This window comes from Ictidomys tridecemlineatus, chromosome 2 (assembly GCF_052094955.1).
Source record: "Ictidomys tridecemlineatus isolate mIctTri1 chromosome 2, mIctTri1.hap1, whole genome shotgun sequence".
In the NCBI taxonomy this organism is placed as follows: domain Eukaryota; kingdom Metazoa; phylum Chordata; class Mammalia; order Rodentia; family Sciuridae; genus Ictidomys; species Ictidomys tridecemlineatus.
In genome coordinates, this window is record NC_135478.1 from 107725625 (window position 1) to 107748187 (window position 22563).

Consider the following 22563-nt stretch of genomic DNA (forward strand, 5'->3'; position numbering starts at 1 on the left):
TTACATATTAAAAAAATTCTTAACAGTTATTTACCCAATATAAATTAAACCATTTAAATTATGTGAATAAAAAATATTTGGATCCATTTTTTCATGAGCGCTCATCATATATGATATATGAACATACGTACATTCAAACATATAACACAAAACACAAGTGTGCACACATAATATAATACATAAAACACATAACATAATAGTAAAGGCCTTATAACTTTTTACAGGTGAAATCTCCATTGCAATGTTTAAAAACTCTATAGTCAAAAAAAAAAAATAGAACTCATCAGCAAAACATTAACTAGGTCTGTATGAGCTCAAAAAACAAAATAGAACTTCATGATATGGAAAAGGGCAATAATAAAATAGATATTGAAAAAAGCATCCTGGTTCTGTCGCAGATGTAAGGATAGCTAAATTGGAGTTTTGGATATCAGCTGTTATGGATTTGAGCCAAATCATCTTCTTTTTGGTCTGTAGAAATCACTTTAGTTAATCTCTCTGGAATCCAAATCGGCTGCTGTTCTCCCTGTGGAAACACACAAACAGACCCCCGACTCCAGACAATCACTGGGTCAGGATTTTAGTTAATCTCTCTGGAATCCAAATCAGCTGCTGTTCTTCCTGTGGAAACACACAAACAGACCCCCAATTCCAGACAATTACTGGGTCAGGACCTTTCCATTGTCCTGTTAGAATATCTTTCCAAAGTACCTTGGGCTTATGTACATTTTTTGGACACATATGCCTTTCTGCAGCACTAAGTCCTGATGAATCCAAATTTAAAAAGTTTAGAGTAAAAAGGGTTATTTTAAGTTTATCTTTGGGGAATATATACCCCTTCTCAATTCCGTCTTTTTGCTTTAATAAGTACATTTTAATAGTTTGATGAGCTCTTTCAACTATGCCTTGTCCCTGTGGATTGTATGGGATTCCTGTTATATGAGTAATGCCAAATGATGAGCAAAATTGTTTAAAAGAGGTAGAAGTACAACCAGGGGCATTTGGAATGCCCACAGTGGCAAAATTTTGTAAGCAATGAGCTATAACATCTTTAGTTTTTTTTTTTCTGGAATGAAGGGAGCCCATCAAAAATCCAGAAGAAGTATCAACTGTAACATGCAAATATTTTAATTTTCCAAATTCTGGCAAGTGTGTGACGTCCATCTGCCAAATGTGGTTAGGTATCAATCCTCTAGGATTGACTTCAAGATTAACTTGTGGTAAAAAGTCACACAATTTTGACATTGTTTTATTATTTGTCTAGCTTGTTCCTTAGTTATTTTAAAACGCTTTTGTAAAGTATTAGCATTGACATGGAACCTTCTAGTGTAGAGAAAATATGTATGTCATGTATAGTTTTATCTGCTAAATCATTGCCCAAACTAAGGGCTCCAGGCAATCCAGTATGTGCCCTGATATGTCCTATAAAGAATGGATCTTTTCTGTCCCAGATTAGACTTTGTATAGTGGAAAGCAAAGAGAAAACAGTAGAAGAAGGGGAAATCCTACCAGCATCTTCAAGGGATACTATAGCATTAACTATATACTGACTATCAGAAAAAAAATTAAATACAGAATCTTTAAACATCACAAAAGCTTGTAATACTGCATTAAGCTCTACCTTTTGAGCTGATTGTTTGGGTGCTAAAAATGTAAAAGTTTGATCAGGTGTAACTATTGCTGCTGTACCATTATTTGACCCATCAGTGAATATATTTGGAGCATTCATGATAGGTGTGTTTCTTGTCATTTTTGGAAAAATTACAGGATGCAATGACCAAAAAGACAATAAAGGATTAGATGGTAAGTGGTTATCAAATGAAACATTATATTTGCACATGATTATTGCCCAAGTGTTTACCTCATTAGCTAATTCATCAATTTGATTCATAGTATATGGAATAATAATTTTATTGGGAGAAATTCCAAATACTCCCTTTGCTTTTTTTATTCCTTTGAGTATTAATTGTCTTACAGCCTCAGGATACCTAGTAAGAATAGTGTTAGGAGAATAAGATAAATGTATTCACAATAATGGACCTTCTTGCCAAAATACTCCTATAGGAATATTTTTTGTTGGTAGTACAATAAATAATAAAGGCAAACATATCAATTCTATCCACATGCATATTTTCCATATATGTTTCAATGATTTTTAATGCCTTTCTTGCTTCAGGCGTTAACATTCGGGGTGAATTTGGATCTGATGGACCTTTTAGAATATCAAATAAAGGTCCCAATTCTCCTGTTCGAATACCTAGATAAGGCCTTATCCAATTTATGTCTCCTAATAACTTTTGAAAGTCATTAAGTGATTTGAGTTGATCTACTCATATTTGAATTTTTGGTGGATGGACCATGGTGGAGGATAATAGAACTCCTAAATAATTAATTGGAAAATTTAATTGTACTTTATCTATTGCTATCTCTAGATTATAATTTTTTAATAAATTTGTAAGTGTGGCATAACATTCTAGCAATGTGTTTTTAGCTTTGTGTGCTAATAATACATCATCCATATAGTGAAATATTTGTAGTTCAGGATTTTGATTTCTAAGTGGCTGGATTACTTTGTTAACATAAATTTGACACATAGTTGGGCTGTTAGCCATCCCTTGAGGGAATACTTTCCATTCATATCTCTGATCAGGACCTTCATGATTCAGTGCAGGGATAGTAAATGCAAAATGTGGACTATCCTCAGGATGAATTGCAATTGAAAAAAAATCTTTAATATCTATAACTAAAACATACCAAGTTTTTGGCAAAGCAGACAATTGAGGAATCTTCGATTGAGCAGGTCCCATAATGACCATTTAATTATTAATGGCTCTTAAATCTTGCAATAATCTCCATTTACCAGATTTCTTTTTGATGAGAAAAATGGGAGTATTATGGGGAGATACAGAAGGTTGTATATGTCCTTCCGCTAATTGTTGTTTGACCAGATCATGGGCTACTTGTATCTTTTCTTTAGTCAAGGGCCACTGAGGAACCCATACTGGTCTTTTTGATTTTCATGTAATTTTTATTGTCTCAGTGGCCCTTTGTGAAAATCCAACCCATGTCTGTCTGTTCCTTGATCTATTTGTATTGGTGCTGCTATACCTTGTTCTTGTTTTTCTAATCTTTTTCCTTTCCTAAAACCTTGTCTAGCCATAATAGTGGGTGCATTTTTATTGATATTATTTGTTAATGTCAAACCTAATTGATCTAAGACATCTCATCCCCGTAAATTTACGGGAAGATGATCCAATACATATGGCTGTATAGTTCCTTCACATCCTTCATTATCCTTCCAATCTAATACCATTGCACTTCTATAGGGTTAGTCACCACTCCTAGGCCTCGAAGCATTTGAGTGGCTTGTTGTAATGGCCAATGTTTTGGCCATTCTTGATGAAAGATGATGCTAAGGTCTATACCTGTATCCAGTAGCCCATTAAATTCATGTCCTTGAATATTTAGTTTTAGCATGGGGCAAGAATCTAAATTTAAAGAAAGCATAGCCCAATCTACACCTGTGGAGCCTAATCCCTTGGAACCTCTTTCTACAGCATGACTGGAAAATTTATCATGTAGGCTTGGTATTATTAGTAACTGTACTATTCTATCTCCTGGTGAAATTACTGATATACCCTTTGGAGAACTGGCTATAATTTTTATTTCACCTATAATTTTGATCAATTACCCCAGGATTTATCAAAAGTCCTTTTAGAGTAGAAGAGCTGCGTCCCAATAATAAGCCTACTGTTCCTTTGGGAAGAGGTTCTTTTACCCCTGTGGGAATGATTTGAACTCCCATCTCTGGAGTTAGTACTGATCTGGCGGAGGCGAAGATGTCCAACCCTGTGCTCCCTCTGGTTAGTCTGATGAGGGATCTGATGGACAATGTGTCCTAGTCACTACCCTGATGGGGTTGCTGGGTTCCTCCAGTGCTCCGTATATTTGTGGTTTGGGGCCCCGGAGCATTGGGGCCCCCTGCCCATTTTTTGGCCACGGAGCTCGATGCCTTTGTCCACGATATTGTGGATAAACACCTTGTCCTTGTTCATTTTTTGATAATGGAGTACCCTCTATGGTGGTTTGAGAACGCCATTCATTAGTCCAATATAATGGAGTACCCTCTATGGTGGTTTGAGAATGGCATTCATTAGCCCAATGTCTCCCTCTACAGCATCATGGGCAAATACCCGGTATTCTACTCCTTTGATACCTAGTTTTGTTAAACCCTCCTCCTATGGGGCAATTCCTTTTAAAATTTCCTGTTTGTTCACAATTGTGAACATATAAAGCCTGTTTTACTGCAGCTGCCACAATTTGCCCTTGTTCATTAATGTCTCTGGCATCTAAAGCCTGTTTTACTGCAGCTGCCATGACTTGCTTTTGTTCATTAATGTCTCTACATAATTTAATATGTGTGTTTAAATCTTCCTGTTTCCATGGTCTAATGATATCTCTGCACCAACGATTCGCTTGGTCATAAGCCAGTTGTTTTATTAATGGCATTGCTTGTTCTGTATTCCCAAAAATTCTGGTAGCTGTTTGAATAAGCCTATCTACAAATTCAGCGTAAGGTTCATTAGCTCCTTGTATTACCTTAGATAATTGACCTTGTATATCTCCATGTCCTTGTAAAGTCTTCCATGCCCTAATCGCCTCTGCAGCAATTTGTGAGTATACGCCAGGATCATATGCAATTTGTTGCTGCTGATCCTTATAAGGTCCCTTTCCTAACAACATATCTAGATTTCTCTGAGGATAACCAGCTGCTGCATTTTGCCTAGCCTTCTCCTTGCAAAATTCCTCATTGGCAACCTTCCATAACAGGTATTGACCTCCATTTAACACAGTTTTACACATTTTAGCCCAATCTTCTGGCGTCATGTTCAAGTTGTTAATGGATTTGACCAAGCTTACAGTGAAGGGTGCTTGAGGACCATAGGTTGTTACAGCCTCTTTTAGCTCCTTCACTGTTTTGAAAATTAAACCCTGGTAAATTCGCTGCCCTCCTACCTCAAATACAGGGCATGTTAATACTTGAGATCCTGTCTCAGGATCCCAACTATCAACTGTGGGGGTTGGGAGCCTCCTAGCATGTGGAGGTGGTGCTGTTGATTGGACACTTATGCCCTCTGGTGATAGAATGCTGTTAGTAGCAGTCTCCTGTAGATGTGATGCTGTTGGTTGGACACTTACGCTCTCTGATAGAAAGGTGTTATTAGCAGTCTCCTGTTGTAACTTTTCCCCTGATGGCTTTTTCTGCTCTAAACTTCCTTCCTCTGTCTCACTAGCTCGAAAGACCTTCTCTTTTACTTGAATCAATATGTCTTCTCCTTCCTCTACTTTTGTCTGAACTTAAGGCTTTGGACTAAGCAAACCAGATACCAACATCCACCATGGCAATGTGCCAACTGGCAGAGCCCCTGGGTTGTTTTTTTCTATTCTTTTTAAATCTTCACCATGATGGTCCCACTGTGATATATTTAACAACTCCTCCTTAAAAAGCCATGGGCTATATTTTTGTATTGTATTAACGTATGCCCTGACTGTTCTTGTTTTACTGAGATGCCTCCTTCCTCTAACAATTTACTTAACAGTCTTTCGGTTTGTTTTTTACTAATTTCTGATCCCATATTTCTACTATAATACAACCCAACAAGATAACACCAAACAAAACCGAGACAGAATCCAATAAAAATGGAACAACAAAAATTCATTATAGCCTTTCTATCCTCCTGACATGTGCATCCGTCCTTTCTCCCTATCTGTTCCTCAGACACAAATAGTTTTTCCTCAGATGTGAGCGGTTTTTCTTCCGTCTCACTCATCTCCAGGGACAGGCAACTTAAAACAAAAATGAAGCAAAACAAAAGAGGAAACTTAAGAATGGCTACCCATCCTCTCGCCCTGCCCTCAGGGGCTAGCAGTTTACTTACCCTTAGTCGCTCCCCATGCGAGCCACCAAATGCCGCAGTCTGGCTGGGCACAATTCAGGAGCCACTTGTCAAAAGAAACTAACTTTATTTTTAGAACTACAAACACCAAACAAAACAACTCCTCAGGAAAAAACCCTCAGAGCCCAACTGCCACCACCGGCTTCCACAAGCCTCTCACCCACACAAGCCTCACCACCTCCCACAATCCTCCTGCTCTTGAGGCCGTTTGGCTGGGTCGTGTGGGTGGAGCCAAAGAAGTCCCCAAATGAGCAGCTCTGTGGTCTGAAAGGGCAGGGAAACAGCCCAATGAGCAGCTCCATGGAGGAGCCAATCAGCTAGATGTTGCTGAGGCCGCTGTGAGCCATCATCAGCTGGCAGTCTGAAGGGCAGGGAAACAGCCCAATGTACATCACCACAGATAAGCCAATCAGTTAGATGTTGCTGGGGCCGCTGTGAGCCAATCAGCTGGAAGTTTGCTGGTAGCTGGAAGTTTGCTGGGGCCCCTTTGGCTGTGGCTCTCTACAGTACCCAGTAGGAAAATTAGGGCTATTTGGATCTTCTCTTGGGGAATAACCCCAGGAGATACTTTCCTCAACCAAATACCCATTTTCCTAACTGTCTACTGTATTTCTGAGCCCTCAACACACAAGATCACACCAGGTTGATCTCACATGTTCCTCATTCATAAATCTCATCAATAAAGACCTAATCGTGTATCATTTCACATTTTTAATGTGCCACTAGTAACTGGTTATGTCTCTAGGCAAAAAAATTCATTGCTCAGGATCCTGGATTCCCTAAACCCTGGGGCTTGGTGCCTTCCTGATTCATGCATCAGACTCCTGCCTCCCTCAAAGGGAATGCATGTATGATTAACCCAGGAGATGAGAAATGAGAAAGCAAATGAAAGGTTCAGAGAACAAATTGGCTGCTAGGTAAAATCAACAGTCATCAAGGTCTGGGGCTGTAGTTCAGGGGCAGAGCACTTGCCTTACATGTCCAAGGCACTAGGTTCTATCCTCACCATCATATAAATATATACAAATAAAATAAAGGCATGTTGTCCATCTACAACTGCAGTTTTTTAAAGAGTCATCAGAGAGTGTAAGGTAAGGTAAGGGCTGCTGTGCCTCACAGTCTGGGGGTGAAGAGCAGTCCCAAGAACACAACAGAGCCAAAGGTTCTGTGAGATGCCATATTCTTCTCATACCATATACCAAACCCACCATAGACTTGGTGAGTTAGTTCCCTATGCTGGTGGGGACTGTGAGCATAAATTTTATCCCTGCAGAATTACCTTGCCTACCTGGAAGGGACATAGGCCTGGTTAAAAAAATGGCATTGGCCATAATGTGAAATTAAGGAAAAATAAAGGGAACTCCAGAAGTTCAGCTACAAGCTAGAAGTAGAAATATGACAGAGAGGGGGCCTATGAGCAGCTGGGTCACAGAGGACTAATAGAGACAGCTAGGGATGCATATTTAGACCCTTGAGCCAAACTAATGGTCTTAGCAGAAACAATGTTTAAATTTCCCATTTCCTATGAGGAACTATTTTGGGAGACTATTGACCAAGTGAGTTTTCCATAGTTTGTCATCACCAGGGAATCATGGAAAAATGAAGTCTACATGTGCATTTCTCAGCCTTTCACATTGTATGTTAGCTAAATAAAGATATAACTTCTGCAGTAGGAAAAACAGCTAATATAATGAAACAGTATTTTCCACATTGTGTTGACCTGCTTCTCCACTCTTGGGAGTTCTATAGTACTCTCAGAGAGACTCATATTTCATGAAGATAGTTAGGGGAACATAGGGTAAAGAAAAAGCATACAGGAATGACCACTGTATGATCCAATGAATGTGAAATCGAGATTAAGGTTGACAATATCATGGGGTTGGAATGAAACCCTGAAAGATTGGACCATAAGCTTCCAGGTGAAGAATATTTATGGTCACTTGATGGCTAGAGTTGTTTGATGGTCAGGACAGACAGGACCTAAGAGGAGCTGAGCTATTGGTTCTGGTACTTTTTCAAATTGCCACACAGCCCATGGGTGCCTGGAGTTGTCACTGAGTACTTCTGTTTCTTCCTTTCCCAAAAAATGCTTCTTCCATGGAGAACATGAAAAGATATAGTTGACATTTTGGTGAGATCTTTTCTTAGGGTGGCGGCTCCTGAGAAGGGCATCATGTACTGAGAAGAGTCTGTAAATTGCCAACTTATATTTTTAAAAAGAATTTTTCATTACTAGAGATGCTTCAGAAACTGTTTTTATGAAATTGGTGCCTTTGTCATGACAATATTAAAATAATATTATTAAGCAGTAACTTGTTGCAAGAGTCTACCTTACAAATAAAATTGTGAAGGGTTGTGTAAGATGCTTTATGATCATGTGTCACAATGCTCTGTCATACCCTTTCTCATGGATATTTGGGTTATCTCCAGTTTTCTCCCATTATTAATAACATTGAGCTAGATAGACAGCCTTGTTTGTAAATCATTGGTTATGCCTTTATTCTTCCTGCTTAGGATAAATTTCGAGAAGTGGAATTACACACTTTAGATAAGCCCAGTTTCTTTCATGACTTGCTGCCTATTGCTAAATTTGTTGTACATCTAAACCCTTATAAACAGTCCATGAAAGTGCCCATTCCTCCCAGGTATCATTGCTCTAAATTAATTTATCAATTTCATAGCAATTTTGGCAAGTGGACTAGCACATTCTCTCTATGCCCAGGAGCAGTCTGTGGTCCCAGTCCACCACCACCCAGATCTCCAGCAGCTGCCCCATCTCTGTCTTCTGTATCTGTCTCTAGACACAATCTGGCCTCACAACAGACTCCAAACCTGAGCCAGTTTTTCAAAAACACATTTGACTCTGACTTAAATCCCCCAAAGCTGCACCCAGACAGCAGAACCTAGTCTGGGGCATCAGACCTAAGGGTTCCACCTGCTTCAGCCCAGCAACTCCCTGCTTCCCTTGGTGCCCACCTCCTTTCCTCTCCATGGAGTTCTAGTGTCTCTGCTGGGCTACCCCATCACTAGCCAGTGCGTATTCTTCTGTGAGATGAACTTGGGCATCAAGCCACCCAGGGAGCATCCCTTATATAACTCTATGGCTCCTAGAAAGGACCATGAGTCTGTCCCCAATGACTAGACAGGTCCTTTGGCATAGGCAAGCCCTCTCTGTTTTCTACAGGCCTGTCCCCCAGGAAATGTTCATGAACAAGGCAGTGAGGGCACATCCTTGGGGGAGACCAAGCTAAAACCTCACTTCATTCTCAGAGGAGGGCTTTGCAGAACACCCCTTCTCTTAGACCATCATAGGACAGAGCTGGCAATGTAGCTCATTAGTTGTGAGGGGCTTCTTGTGGGCCAATCACTCACTCCCCAGCACCTCTCTCTTTGTCACAAAATACAAGACATGGTCATGCATCTACAGTTCTGGGGAGGAGGCAACCTCACGATGAATCCCTGGTTGAGGATCATTGGCTAATGGTCTGATCCCTGCTTCCCCCCATCAGTGGATCAGCCAAACCATAAGGGTGCAGAACACAGCCAAGAGGAAGCAGGGAGAAGGAGGAGTTAAAGGATGAACGCTGTGAAAATGGGAGATTTTGCCAATGGACTATGGAAGCGAGTGAAAAACTGAGGAGCCAAGATAAATAATAATTCAATAGGATGTTGAAAATTAATTCAAACAAACCCACAATGGAAAAAAATCAGCATTTTAGACCAGTGTCTCAGGCTGATCCTTTCTCACTCTTTTTGCCACCTCTCCTGCCCTCCTCCTCTTCCACCCATTTCCAGCTTCAGCTGAGAATCCCATGTTCCCCCAAGACTCCTTACCTATTCAAAAGGCTCTGCAGCTTCATGATCAGGCTCCTGGGCCCAAAGCCCACTCCCAGTTGCTACAGTTGTGGCCTCTACCATGGGTGGCATACCCTGGGCCTAATCTGCTCTCAGGGTCAGAGACATCTTTGTGGCATGGGGTCCATAAAGGTGATAGTCCTGGTCCTCCTGCTGGCAGTGGCTGCTTCAGTATATACAGGTCCATGTGACTCTTGTTCCCATCCTCATCCTGGATTGGCTCTGGTCTTTGCCTTCAGTTGTCCTGATCCAGGGCCCATGGCTGTTACCCTGGGTGTCTCTTGCAGAAAGATATCTGCCAACTGCCCTGATATGATAAGGATTCAGGGCCTAATTGCTTCTCAGGGCAGCCATTTGTCTGGCCCCACACCTGGAGCCCTGGATGGGGTCCTCTTGAACCACCTTTTACATCTTTCCTTAGTTCCCCAAGAGCACTGTGGGTTTGTGGAATGTCACCCAGGGTCCTAGAGAGGCTGTGGAAATTTGCTGAGTGCTCAATGAAAGAGGAGTCCCAGAAGACTTGATTTCAGGAGGAGGGTTAGGGCTGTGGCTTTTCTGATAAGGCCCTGGGCTTGACTGCTACACATTGCACTCTGGCCAGTTTAGACTAACCCTACCTTGGCTGGGTTGGCCAAGCCTGGCCTGCTCCTGTCTGGCTCTCTCTTGAATCAGGAAAGGATCCTCCCTACAGGGAGTGATTCTGTACCCCTCAGGAAAGCAGTGGTGGTAAAATCAAGATGTTGAGTCCCTTCAGGCATAGGTCACTTCTGGGCTTCAGTTTTCTTGTCTTTAAAGTGGGGAGAGTGTTCTTGTGCATCAGGGAGGCTACGAGGGTTAGTGAGACCAGCAGGTGTCTGATGAATGCAGGTTACCTTGTTTGCTGTCTCACTTTGGGATTCAGAACAACTCTTGGGGTATCCTTGGGGAAAATGTTCCTGTTTTACATATGAGAAAAGTAAGAACCAGAGAAGATGAATGTAGGGTCCAAATTTGTTCAGGAAGTGGGGTGCAGGATGAGCTAGAAACTAGAAATGAGCTTGTCTCTTGCATTTCTAGTCCTTGGTAGACCTGGAAGACTTGTGCCTGGCTCCCTGCTGAGCCAAAGTTTGGGTTCTGTTAGGCAGTGATGGAGGAGGGGGATGGGCACAGGCTTAGAGTTGGGATCCATTGAGGGAGAGGTATATAGTTCATAATTTAATGGTAATAGTGATGCTTTAACACTGGCTGAGTGCTTTACACACTTTAACCCTCCCTTGTTTGAAGATGAGGAAATTGATGCTCAGGACATTTCCCTACTTTTGTGATATCACAGGGCCAAGAAGTAACCAGGCTTGGTCTTTTGTAGCCTGGTCTTTGAATGGCACCAGGGCATTCTTTGTTGATGATGACACTGTTCTCCTGATGGTGTCAGGCTGCTCAGTGCATGGGAAAACTCAAAGCTCAGAGTCCAGTCTATGGTAGCTGCTCTGTTAAATATCAGCCCAATCTGAACCTGATTGAATAGAGCTTTCTTCTATGTTGTGACTGGTGACATTTGGGCTACTTCCTCTCTATGTACTCTGATGCCTTGGAGATTAGTGTACAAATGTCTAAGATCCTTAGGACTTTGGATTTTACATGGTGAAAGCTCCCTGCTCTGCCACTCATAAGACTGCAGTCCTGTGAAATATCCTGTTGCTTTTTCTGCCAGAAAACTCATTGAGAAACATTTAATGTTAATACATAATACATAATATCTATACGCATTTATGGGTTACAGTGTGATGTTTAAATATGTGTATTTATATTTATACATACATTTAAAATGACTAGGCAAATGCATTGCCTCAAACATTTATTATTTCTTGTGTGGGGAATTTTCAAAATTCTCTCTATTAACTACTTTGAAATATGCAATAAATTTTTGTCAATCATAATTATCTTGTTATACCATAAGATCTTTTTTTAAATATTTATTTTTTAGGTGTAGATGGACACAACACAATACCTTTTTATTTTTATGTGGTGCTGGGGATCGAACCCGGGCCCTGTCCATGCTAGGCAAGAACTCTACTGCTGAGTCACAATCCCAGACCCTACCATAAAATCTTAAATGCATCCCTTCAGGTTCAGAATTGCAGCCCTGTGGTAATTTGTTTTGTTTTAGTAATTACTAAAGGGGCCTCCTAGGACCAATGATGGTAAATTTTCTGAAATACCTCTTTTAAGTGATGCTTGGCCCATGTTTTGAATTATAAACTCCTCAAAATTCCCACTAAGTTTGATGAAAATCAATCTAGCAATATCCATGGGATGTGGTAATGGAAATGGGATTTCCCATTGTTGGTATAGATCATAGTTGTCAGGAAAAAGTATTCATGAGGCTCTATATTTCTTCATGTCTCTTAAGCCAAAGTGTTGAACATTTTCATTCTGGACTATATTTTCAAGGATGTTTGTATAGTGAGCAAATTTGGAAGATAGAGTGTTTCCCTTTGGAGCAAAGAACAGGTAGGCTTGCTGTTCAAAATAAAAGATTTGGGGTGCTCAACTCAGTTTCACAAACATCACCTGACTTTCTTTGCATGGCTTTGTGGAAACAGTGCAAGAAAATGCTGCTTTGGGGCACCTGTTATTGCCATGACAATCTGTTTTTTTATCTCTGATCTAAGAGTCTTTTGTGTTCTGCAGCATCTGTGAAACTGTGGCAGGCTTGCATTTTAGCTTGCAAATAAGGTAAAGTCTCAGAATCTTCACAATTATCAATGATGGTCATGAAGAGAAGGAAGAAAGAGATAAAATGAAAAATGGTATTCATGACTGAATGATTTTAACTCATTAGATCAGATTTTGAGGAGGATCCTCAGGTTGGATCTTTCCTTGGCACAATGTTGTTTTCTCCTGTTCTGAGGGCCAGGATTGGTGTTAATAAACCTCACATGTCACTGAACTTATAGATGAACAAGGTGGCATAAAAGATGTCATGCAGGGCTCAGGGGACAATCCCTGGGAGGTCCCTGAGACAGTTCAGCTTTTCTCCTGTTCGGGTGCATGTCTCACTCCTACTTCAGGCCCAAGAGTCTTCACATCTTGGGGACTGGAGACAAGTTCCATCCTAGGATTCTGTGACAGCTGTTCCATCCACAGCACCCTTATATGGATCCAGAAGCTGTGTTTTCCCCTAGGAACTGTCCCAAGTCTCAGGGAGAATAAAAGGAATTATCCCTAAATATAGCATCTTCAGCTATAATTCCCCTAGCCTCAGTTGTCCTCCCCTGACCAGCTCCTGCACCGGCAGCAGATGTCTCACCACAGACCACATCCTCACATGATGGCCACACTCAGAAATTCAAAAGTCCAGGTCTGGCCTGATATCGGGAAATCCTCAGGGGGCTGGGCAGAGGATCTCTCCAGCTGTTACAGCTGCGGCTCTAGATGCCCACACCCTTCCCTGCTCCAAGCTGATACACTGAGAGCTGAATTCTGGCACTGACAGAGGAGTCTGGGTCTAGCTGGCCCTTTTCTCAGTGTCCCTGGAGCCTGGCTTGTCTCTCCTGGGGAAAAGGAATAGGTATGCCCTTACAGTTGCACCCCTGTCAGAAGGACTTGCTCTAGCCTCCTGATTTCTCCTAGCTGTCTGATTTCTACTCACAGGCCTCAGAAACTCTGCCTGTGGCTTTAGGACACTCATCTTTTCTAGGCCCAGGTGTCCTCAGCTTCCTGCTCCCTTTCATCCCCAATGGTTCTTCTCATGTTGTATGATGGTCCCACTACAGAGTGGGGAATTGGGGATTCTGAGGCAGAGGATGACTGAGTATTTTTCTGGGGGCAGAACAATGGTTTTGAGTCTCACAATTCTCAGTTAGGGACTAGCTCTCTAGATCCAATCCCCTTGGAGAGGCCTCTGAGAACCTAAGAACACTGGCACCTCTGGTGATCTTTGGTAAGATGTGTAGACTCTTCCATAGCTCTCCCTCAGGAATCAGACTTACCACCCTCTCAATGATCTTCTAGTTCCTTCTATTGATGAGTTAATGGGGATACAGAGAGGGAGGGTTTCTCATGTTAAGACACACGGCATCTTTGTGTAAAGTCAGTGTCCTGGCACTTGACCAGTACCAGCCAGAGACCTGGAAGGATCAGGCATTTGACACTTGGGATGGAGTCAGCCTGGAACCCAATGGTGGTGTTTAGGGCAATTTTAATTCTTTAACTTCAAACACTCCATCCAATTGCTTAAAATCCTCCCTGACAGAGAGAGTCCAATAGGTGGCAGCAGAGACCAGCTGGGAACTGAAGACCAGAAAGAGTTGAAGCGCTTCTGCAGGGAGGAGGCTTGGAATCCAGTGAAAGGCAGCAGAGGAAGCTACAGGAGGCGGGATGCAGGGACTAGACTGTGGTTCTACATTCTTGTTGTGTTAGCTTTCCATCATTCTAACAAACACCTGAAATAATTAACAGTTTACCATATGAATTAAAAGACAGGAGAAAAATGTTCATAGTTTGAATGAAGAATGGAAATGAGCACAAGAATGCCAGTATGCACATCATACTTGTGACAACAGCATCATATGCAAGAATAGATGAGGGTAGGAGGAGAGGGAACATGGTAATAGAACTCAGGCAGCATCATTGCAAACTATATTGGTATTGATGAAAAACAGTGGATATAAAGCATTAGAAACCACTATGAAAATAAATTTAAAATATAGATAAAAGGATATGAAAGGTAACTAAAGTGGTATGATGGGGAAAATAAAGCAATCACAATGGAAGCTTGTAATGGAGCAGTGAGGAACTTAAGAAAAGGTAAAACACATATAGAAATAATCACATTGGCAACAGTCTTTCATTATCTGTAATGACATAGATGGAACACGAGTCTTGGTTTCTTAATATGTAAGAAGCAGGCATGTGCACAAGGTTTGACAAAATTTCTCTAAATTATTGCATGTGGGGTAGTAGGCTTGAGTTTGATGGATTCTCTTGTAATAGAAAAAATTCACCTGGTAGCAGGAACTTGACCTGCCATGACTTCCCATGCACTGTGAATGCCACCAATCTGAAACACAGGACAGGGTACATTTTAGCTCAACTGGCAAAGAGTGAAGCTGGACATCCTGACACCAAGCTCTCCAGCGACAGAGGCTTTAGGGTCCCCAGGAGAGGGTTTGTTACTCTGTGAATCCTCAACCAGCAAGGGGCAGTAGAGGCATCCAGAAGAGTTGCTGGGGTTGTACAGAATTCAAGAGTGACACCAGCCCTGGGGATGAACAAGAGGAGTCAAACTTCAGTCCCTGAATGGACATCAGAAGAGTTTAAACTCTATCTGGGGCTGCAGTGACATATTCTGAGGATCAGACTAAACCAGGGTCACCCCAGGACACTGGGAAGGGCACGCATTACTGCATGGGCCTCCTGATATTCTCAGGGAATTATCATTTTCCAGAAGTCATCCCTGGGAAGACTTCTGTACCCTAGGGTCTTCCAAAGATGCCTGCACAGTCCTTTCTGGAGTTTCCTCCCCCTCCAACCATACCTCTCCTCAGGAAGAATTTTCTATGCAGTCTTGCATGAGGGAAGGGGGAACTTGGTCACTTCTCCCTGCATAGAACATGGACAGACTCGTTGAGGAGACTTTTATGCTCACCTGCCTCAGTTTATAGCCCTGAACTGGAATTTACCATGGTTGAAAGGCAGTATCCTCCCTGCTTGAGGAATCCTTGGCAACTCATTTTGCAGAGCTCAGCCCTGGAACCTGACACTGATGAACTTCACAGACAATAAGGAACCTAAATTTGTTTTGTCTATCAGGTCTGAATTCTGGTGCATTTGAATATGCCACATAAAGCATGGATGATTAAAAAATAAGAATAAATGTGGCCACTTATAGCCCATTGTAGAATGTGTCAAACACAATGTTTGATCCCAAAATTGGTAGTAAATCCATAAAAGAAGGTGGTTGAATAAGTAAAAATGGTATAATATTTATACTCCATAAAAGCATATCAACAGCAAGAGGGATATTAAATAAAATGTCAAAGATAAAACCAAAGTCCACCTTGGAGCTACTGAGAAAACTATGAGGAGTGTGAGCACCCATGGTGACCTTATGCTGAGTCACTTGGCATCAATAGTCTCTCAGTAGGGAGCTGCCCTATCCATGGACAGGAACATGGAAGGGCAACAGCCCATCTGAATTAGACCCAGATTAAAAAAAAAAGACGCTTAGAAGAATTGAAAGAGTGGCAAAGGGGTCAACACTTGGAAAGTGACTGTAACCTGAGTCAAGGAAGAAGGGAAGTCAAGGGTGATATTTTGACCAAAGAAACTTGAAAAAAAGTTTAATGCTAAACCTTTACCTCCTCAATCTCTTCTTTTGTCCCTTCAGGTTATATGAGTGGCTTCCTATTAATAGTATGCCCAGAAGATTCATCATTTTCATGGTGACCCATACATACTTTCTCAAAATCTAAAGATGAATGTTATACCATAAGATCTTAAATGCATCCCTTCAAGTTCAGAACTGCAGCCATGTGGAGGTCTCAGAGAGCCCAGCTGTGCCATGCATTTGGGGACAGAAATCAATGAAGAGAGACATCTACCACATGGGTATAGAGGGACTCTTATGATTTGTATATAGGGTGTCCCACAAAAGCTCATGGGTGAGACAATGCAAAAATATTGAGAGGAGAAATGAAGATGTTGTGAGGTGTAAACTAATCAGTGGTTAATCCAATGATATAGGTGGTAACTATATGCAGGTAGACTATGGCTGAATGAAGTTGTCACTGTGGATGAGAGTTTGGGGTTTATATTTTGTTCTTGTTCTCTCAAGAGACTGGAGTCTCTCTGCTTCCTGATTCTAATGATTCAAGATGCTTTCCTTCTCTATGTCATTCAGCCATGATATTCTGCCTCAGTTTGGACCCAGAGCAATTGAGATGGCCATATGTGAACTGACAACTCTGAAAGCCTGAGTCAAAAAAATTGTCCTCTAATTTATTCTTGTTGGGTTTTTCATCACACCAACAACATACCTGACTAATCATTGACCAGGAAGGCCACACTATACTCAGAAAGCTACTCTATGCTGCTAAGTTCCATGGTAAATATCCTGATGCCCCATCTTGTACCACTCATTCCTTGCATTTGGCAAAATGAAAATAGACCCAGACTTCCTAGTTATTCTGGGTTATGAAAGACTTGAAGCATCAGAACCATGCTGGAGGTGAACCAAGGACATGTGAACAACCTGAGCTCTCCTCTCTATATAGTGACCCAACAGATACAAATATATAGGTATGAGTCACAGGATTGAAGGGCTTCACTTCTATCCTTTATAGCTTGTACAACAGAAAACATTCCTCCTCCTACCAGAAATATACATGTCATGAATTTTGAGAAACACACTGAAGCTATTATATTTGTAACTGAAAAATGCACCGTATCCCACCTGTGTCAACCAGAAACTCATTTCCATTTCCATGATCACTCAGTCTCTACCTAAAGATAATAATGACATCCAGGCTATATCTAATAAGATGACCCATCAAAGTGTCAAAACGAAAAATGTGCATCTTTTCCCAGCAAGAGAATACAGTATACTTTTTGACCTCAAGTGTTTCATTTTCCTCCATCTATGATAGTCTGTAAATTAAATATTGAAATAAAATGTTAAATACTTTTTCTTGCTTTTGTACAGGGTATTGAACTCAGGAGAATGTGTTCCCAGGCTTGGATAGTTACCTATTTTTAACACACCTATGTTAGATGACACTAGGTCAGACTGGGGAAGGAAAACATATTCAAATACATTCACATTAAAATAAATGTTTTCCCATAGAATTCTAATTCCTCTGATCATCACTGGTACTTCATTCACTTCCCATTTCTAAGTCCCTTGACCACCAAAAAAAAAAAAAAGTTTTGGCTAGTGTTGACCTCTAGCTAGTAGTGTCAATTCAAAAAACATTGGTGCAGCAATATCCCTGCTCAGTTGGTTTGTTTTGGTATTTTGACCTTAACTGCAGTCCAAGGAAGGACTAGAGAACATGCTTATTTCCATGCATTGTCTCCTTATTTTGAGTCAGCAGTGGCAAACTAATTTCTCTGATTATCAGGACCAATCATGACCCAATAACCTCAACTTGGTCTAACGATTCCTTGTCATGAGTAGCAAGAGGGAGGCTTGGACCTAGGTTAGAGCAGTCATTCTTGTGTCCTCTGTTTGGAACTAAGTCCTCTGCACTAGACCAATATAGGATTAATTTACTGAAATGGGAAACAAACATTGTGCTAGTGAGTTACTAATGGAGTCACTCCCATTCCCATGCCCTCATTCCAGTTCCGGGAATCCTGCCTATGCCACAAACATCATCATGTATTGGATATGGGTGTAACCACTCACCAAGTTTCATCTTTGACTCCTCAAAATCCAGTCAACCTTTTTGTGAAGTGTTTTAGAATGTTGGGAAAATGTAAGAGTAGTAATGGCCGGAATATACCTGATTTCCACCCTTAATTGGCTGTGACATAAGCATTGTGCTCAGAAGACCCATGTTGAAAACCACAATGGTGGTTAAGCTGTTCACTAAGTCCATGGATAACCGTTTTGGCAGAAGCACTGCAGGCAAGGAAAACAAGGTCTCTCAAGGGTAAATGCCTATTTCACTGAGAACTAATATCAATATGCCATGATGAAAAGTCTAATGTCATCCATCTGCTCTGAGGTACCTGGGTACATCCCATAGGGAATAACCTCATATTAGAACTCAGGGATGGATTCTGCTGTTTCTACATGGCTATAGGCAGTCACCTCTGTGAGTGGAAATACGTTGTCATGACCACATGGATAATCTCTCTTCATAAAAGCATGGACATTTTGTTCATGAGTTGCTGGGGAAAACGTGTGTGTCTAAGGAAGGAAGCCACCTGAGACACACCAATTGAATTAAGATCTACCTCATCATCAGGATCATTTTCTTCTCAGATCACTCTTTGGTGATTATGATCTGGTACCAAAATACCTTCATTACTTTGCAAACACAGAGTTTATTTTCTTTACATTAAAAACATCATGATGAAAACAGTCATTTAAAATCAAGACTACATTTCTGTGAACATAAATGTGAAAATAGCAGAAACTTGTAACATTGAATAGTGAAAAGACTGCTTTTTTATACCCCCAAATTATTTATATAACTTCTATTTCTATATATGAATACACAACCAATGTAACTCTGAATCATGTATAATCACAAGATTGGTAAATCATATTCCATACACACACACACACACACACACACACACACACACACAAAACAAATACTGTCATGTATATCTAAAAAGAAGAAATAAAAATTTTAAACAATTATACTATATAGAAGTGTTGTGTTAATATACTACTTAAATTATGGACTTCATAAGATAGTTGGTCAAACAGTGGTTTTGAAACAAACATCCATTTCCTTCAAAGTAGAATTTCTTCTAATAAACAAATCACATTTACATATCTGGATGTAAATATCAAAGGGTAAATATTATTTCTGTTAACAACTCTGTGGTTAGAAAAGTTCCAAGCATGCTTCAGTTATTTGGTAGAGTAAATCTACCTTAACAAATGTTAATGAGAAAATAGAAAACAGATCAAACATTTCTGAGAATATTTTACTGTCCAAATTGACATGTAACATAAATATATAAAATGTATTTCAAAGAAACAACATGAGAAAAGAATATAAATTATATCATAAATAAGTATTCATCAATTCTTTGTGGAAATCACACTTTTTGATATAGTGGGTTATATAACATTATTAAAATAATTATGCATGCCTTTTTAAGTTTAATGTGGTTAGAAGACATTGAATAATCATAATTCTGTGTATTCTTATTAGTGTTGAACTGGAGTCCTCAGGTAGCAATAGTGTCACACTCAACTTGTACAAAGAGCCTCATATCCACCCAGGGGACATGTATGAGACTCCTGGGAGAGGGTCTGGTTACTGGAAAGTTGGAGACATGTGGCCTTTACCATGTACTCATGCAGAATACTTGGATGGAGCCCTGCTTTTGTTCCTTCCCAGATGCAAATATCCACGATGCTGAGCCTCCTTGACCTTCTGACTGGCAATCACACAGTTCTGGCCTCATGTTCAAGTGATGACTGATGTTGTTTTCTACCTACCAGCAAAAAGATTTGCACCATGAGCTGTTCTTCAAAAGATGTGTAATTCTCTGCAGCAGGTGACATGACTGTTGCCAAATTCCCATGGTCTACATTGGGATTCTCCTGGAGGGCTTGCCCTAAACAGCAGATTTTGTCTCCTGTCACCAAGTCCTCTATTAGCATACATCTAGGAGATAAGATTGTCCATCCAGCTGGGCCACCATAATTACTGTGGTAAATGTCACTGTGTCTCCACACATTGGAGGACATACACATTCCTCAACTTTCACTGTAGCTTATATACAAGCCAGCCTCCATGGGCCTCAGCTCTGAGCCCAGAGCAGGAGTCAGTGCAGAGAGAAACACTGGGTCACCAGCAGACAGTGCTAAGGTGTTGCCCCTGCCCATTCCTCCTCTCTGGTGTTGGTGCCAAGACATTAGGGGATGTGATCTGCAGAGCCTGGAATATTGACAAGGGAAATGATAATCCCAGAAAACCTGATGCAGTTGGTGAAGGGTAAGAAGCTCTTGAGCATCCTGTCTAAATTCTGCAGGATCTTCAACCACTTCTAGTGAATGCCAGAGGAAGAACTTAGCAGAGTACTTAAAGACATGTACACACATTAAATGGCAGTACAAAAAAGAAAAGGAGTGCAAAATTCTCTGATTATGTGAGGCCTGTTGTTCCGAACATGAGAGAAACTATGTGTCTGTAAAAGAATATTCAAATTTTTGTGACTGCAAATGGTGTGACCACTTTGGAAAGCAGAGTGGAGATTCCTTAGAAAACTTTTAATGGAACCACCATTTGACCCAGCATTCTCACTCTTAGGTGTATACACCAAAGAATTAAAATCACACCATAGTAATGCAGTGACATCAGTGTTCATAGCAGCTGATTTCACAGTAGCTAAACCATGGAAACAATCTAGATGTCCTTCAACAATTGAATGTGTAAACAAACTGTGGTATATATGCATAATGGAATATTATTCAGCCTTAAAGAAGAATGAAATTATAGCATTGAAAGGTAAATGGACAGAGTTGGAGAATATCAAAGAACAAAATAAGTTTCTATTTGTGTAAAAAATTCAAAAGTTTTAAATATAATTTTTTTGGGAGGATGTTTGGCCTCAGAGAATTTACCATTAAAGAGCTTGAGGCAGAAACTGGATGTGAAACAATGGCCTAAGGCAAAGAATCAATGACAGATAAAGGAGGAACAACATAGAGCAAACTGAATTGGAAGCATATACATGAAGATTCAGATGTACCCTTAGAGCAAAGTAAAACTATACAGGGAAGTTGAAGAAAGGAAGCAAACACTGGTACCTTCAGCAGAAAAAGAAAACAGTTCAAACTGAGTTAAAATTATAGAACCTTAATTTTATCCATCCTTCATAAAATTTTGAGAATAAAGTACATCTAATATGTATTGGGCAAACGGAAGAAGATGCAGCTGATGGAGCTTCTGATTCTGAATGACACCTGCAGAGATGCCAACAATAAATCATCAGCCCTTGCTTGGTTTTTCTGTGTGGCAACAGCCCAGGGTGCTCCTAGGATCATAAATGGGGCTGCACCTTTTCTCTCACCAGTGACCCTGAGTATTCGTCTTCAGCTGACTCTACCATAATACATTTTATCAGACAAATACAGACCTCTTTCATGCCAAAAGGAACTCCTCACCATTCTGCTGTGATTGTCCCTCCAGGGCCAGAGGTTGGGTTAATCTACACACCCTACAAATACCTTACACGTTGGCACCAGCCACTTCAGTCCTTGAGTACCCTATTGAACCCAAAGGTGTGTGAAGTGCAGTGGCTACTGAGGTTCGAAGGCACGATATGTGTGTCCATCCTTTACAAAGGATTGTGACTGAAGGTGGAGTTGAATACTGGCAACTAACCTATGAACTTCTTGTCTCTGAACTCTTTGCCCAATAATGACCTGATCATGCCTGCCTGTTGATCATTTAAGTGGTCATTGCCTTTGCTTGCCTGTGGTCAGTGCAGCAAGATGAAGGACTTATCTGTTCATTTGTCTTACTATCTAGGCAAACAAAACACCAATAAAATGTTGTCTTCTAACTCAAGTTTTTATCCACCAATTCTAACCCTGTGTGGATGGAAGGGGTTCTAGAACCTGCACTGAATAGTAGTAAAGTATTAGGGCCCAAATAATCTCACAGCACTGATTATCTTTCAATGTCTTACCCCAAAAGAATGGGAAGAAGGCTTCCAAGGGAGACAGGTGGCCCTTGACTACACAGTGACAGAGGGAGTAACTGTGACAGAGTTCTAGAAAACTTTTCTTCTCATAGCAAAGTCACACTCTCTCTGAATAAACTGTGTGCTGGTGCAATATTCATGAAGTTTAGTCAGGCAAGTCATTGGTGAAGTGATTTGAAAAGTATTCAAGTTTCATATACTGCTCAGTCACTACAGTGTCTTCCGAGGCAGATGATGCAATTTTTTATATTGCCTCTCATATGAGAAGTATGGGAAGATTATGCCATGAGAGAAAAACTGAAGAAGATGTTTTAAAAGTAATGCAAAGAACCATGTCTCAATAGTAACCCTAAAAGTAATGTCTTAAGCT

The 22563-nt window shown here is 40.7% G+C and overlaps 1 pseudogene; it reads left to right on the top strand.

Annotated features, from left to right (window-relative positions):
- The window catches only part of LOC144368345 (KH domain-containing RNA-binding protein QKI pseudogene), a 35510-nt pseudogene extending 13734 nt beyond the window's left edge, over nt 1-21776 (top strand).
- Nucleotides 21777-22563: the final 787 nt, after the last annotated feature.